The sequence below is a fragment of the Lactuca serriola genome, chromosome 2 (assembly GCF_051521515.1).
Source record: "Lactuca serriola cultivar US96UC23 chromosome 2, Lser_US96UC23_V15, whole genome shotgun sequence".
In the NCBI taxonomy this organism is placed as follows: Eukaryota; Viridiplantae; Streptophyta; class Magnoliopsida; order Asterales; family Asteraceae; genus Lactuca; species Lactuca serriola.
Genome location: NC_136409.1, coordinates 207,931,423 through 207,934,704, shown reverse-complemented (window position 1 = coordinate 207,934,704; position 3,282 = coordinate 207,931,423).

Sequence of the window (3,282 nt, the reverse complement as noted above, 5' to 3'; positions counted from 1 at the left end):
CTTATTGCTTTGGAAACAATATTGCATGTATTATTAGAGAAAACATAAATCCAAAGCATTCAGAGTTGTATGTGCACCATAGGATGTTGTAGTATACTAAAACCCTTCAATTTACTACATTAAATTATTAGTTTATCTAATTTACACATATATAACTATGTGAAAAATATAATTAGGATACGGTTATTTACACGTGTTCTAACCCGAGGATCATCGCAACCAAGTCGTACCCAACCAAGAACACACATTTACTCCTACGTTTTCGAGATTTTTCATTGTGTTAGGGGGGAATACAAGCAAAACACAAGAAATCTTGTGTTAGTATTTAAATTATTTCAAATAGTATCAATCATTGTCGTTGCTAAAAACATATATTTACTTATATATAAATTATATAATTAAGATTCTGCAGACTTAGAATTGGTGATTTTACTTTATTTCATGTTCCTTGTTTGTTTGTGGGCTTAGGGTAGAATCATTTATTCGACTGCCTTTTTAATCATAATATATATATATATATATATATATATATATATATATATATATATATATATATATATATATATAAGACTATTTAAACGTGTTAAACAAAAAGAATATTTTTACAATTTATTTTATTACCATTTGGACATAAATGCTAAATTTCACGGGATATCTGTATCATGGATTTACGATTTCAAACTTGCAAAGTCGTTAATAATACAAAGGTTTTCATTTTAGTTGAACACACACTATAAACTATAATATGTATAGTTTATGGAACTTACATATCATTTTACTAAGTTCAGAATACAATATGCAAAACAAACATATAAACTATAATATATATTTTATGAGATATACATATAGTTATTCATTACAAAAAGGGCATTTCATTATTCTACACGTAACCGTCAATATAGCTTTGTGAGACATACTTCATGTACTTATCTAAGTACCAATGAAAGCCCTGAAATAATAACTAGAGTCTCTTGGAGGGAGAGTGTGATACTTGTGTATAGATCTATATAGGACTGACAATCCCACACCTAAACTGTTAGCTACAGTTAGGCCGGCAGGCCTGAGGTGACAAATGTCGTACCGATTTGGACGCCTGAAGAACGTCCTATTCAGGCCATCTTAGGTCATCAAGTATGGTTATAATAACTCACAATTGGGTATTGAATAATACGATTAGTGTACGAATACGTAAAAAACTTCACATAGTTTATTAAATAATAAAACCACAATATAGTATTTTACAGTACAACTGATGGATCCAGGCACATACACTCACATAATTTCATACAAGTACAACTACAATATACTAATTTCTTAATACAAAGAAACTTACTAACTTTTATGTTGAAAAGTTCCCCATGTATGCCAGATAGGTTATGAACCTTGGAAAATCAATTTTACATGTATCATAGTAAAACATAGATCCAAGGTTTCTAGGGTTGCATGTACACCTTAGGAGTGTTAGAATGCTCAAAACCCAACAAAATTGTCATGAATGGGTCTGTAGTTTGTCTAGGTGTTTTAGACATAGCTGTAGTGATCATGAGTACTCCAGGAATAAGATTCGAGTATTAGATTCAACCCACGCTCATCTGAATGACTTCATGGATTTTATCACAAGTGATTGTGAGACGATAATATCTTATATTCTTGAAACGGAGACATGTGAGTTTTAGTTGCGAGTCGGTTGCACATTGACATATGTAAACGCACCAGTAACTTGGTGTTATAAAACATATTGTTTTGTGTAATTTGATGAGTAAGTATAAGCAAGCATTTGGGTCGATTTTTATCCGTTCCTTTTACCCTATGTGGATAAAAGCGATATATGTGGGCCTCTCGATGATTTAGTGATGACAACCCTAAGTTCTTGGCCAAGCCTGGACTGATTTGATTTGTTCAATTAGTCGGTCGTCATAAATCGAAAATCAGGAAACAACATATGGGTAGAGAGAATTATTATAATTCATGTCTCAGTCCACATGATATCTAGAATGGAGGAATATATGATCCCTTATCTATTGGGCGTGTCATTAACCAGGTCAGAGTTCGACAGCGGTTTTAAGAGCTACGATTGCTAGTCGGGATTTTGGATTCGTACTTGCAATAATAGTTATTAGACTTATCCAAGTAGGAGACTTTTGGATTAGGTGTCTAAGCCCATAACTATAATTGTTATGTACTTGACCCGAGAGTAGCATGGTCCATTTGGGTTGCATATCACCAGGACAATTTGATAGGATGGACTTTTGAGAAAAGGTTATTTATAATTTGTTAATATATTATAAGTTCTAATATATTAATATGAAATCATATGATTTAATTAGTATTGATCAAGAATTAATTTGGAAATAATTTGGTGATCAAATATATAGGGATTGATTTGGTAAATCAATGATTCTTATAGTGTTGGCCAATTGTTATTTAGGATGGGCTAAACCAATATGGTAGTCCATAGATAGTCCATGGAGGTTTAACCCATGGATCCTAGGTAATATGATGAATCATGGGCATTAGGGTTTACATGGTTCTAACTCTAATCTTGCCACACTATATAAGAAGCCTCTTAGCATCCAAAATCGTGCACTAGATGTTCTAAGAGTTCATGAGTCGATTTGAGTGTAAGAATATTCTCTCAAAAGTCATCATTTGTCCGAAGGTGTGTTGTGATTCCATTTGAGGTGCAACACTTGGGGCACTAAGTTCATAAGGCCAAACACAACACGTTCTACAAGCCACAACTAAGAGGTAACTCTATAACTTAATTTTATGTTGTTTATATCATTTTGTATGATAGTTGTAGGCTTATTGCTTTGGAAACAATATTGCATGTATTATTAGAGAAAACATAAATCCAAAGCATTCAGAGTTGTATGTGCACCATAGGATGTTGTAGTATACTAAAACCCTTCAATTTACTACATTAAATTATTAGTTTATCTAATTTACACATATATAACTATGTGAAAAATATAATTAGGATACGGTTATTTACACGTGTTCTAACCCGAGGATCATCGCAACCAAGTCGTACCCAACCAAGAACACACATTTACTCCTACGTTTTCGAGATTTTTCATTGTGTTAGGGGGGAATACAAGCAAAACACAAGAAATCTTGTGTTAGTATTTAAATTATTTCAAATAGTATCAATCATTGTCGTTGCTAAAAACATATATTTACTTATATATAAATTATATAATTAAGATTCTGCAGACTTAGAATTGGTGATTTTACTTTATTTCATGTTCCTTGTTTGTTTGTGGGCTTAGGGTAGAATCA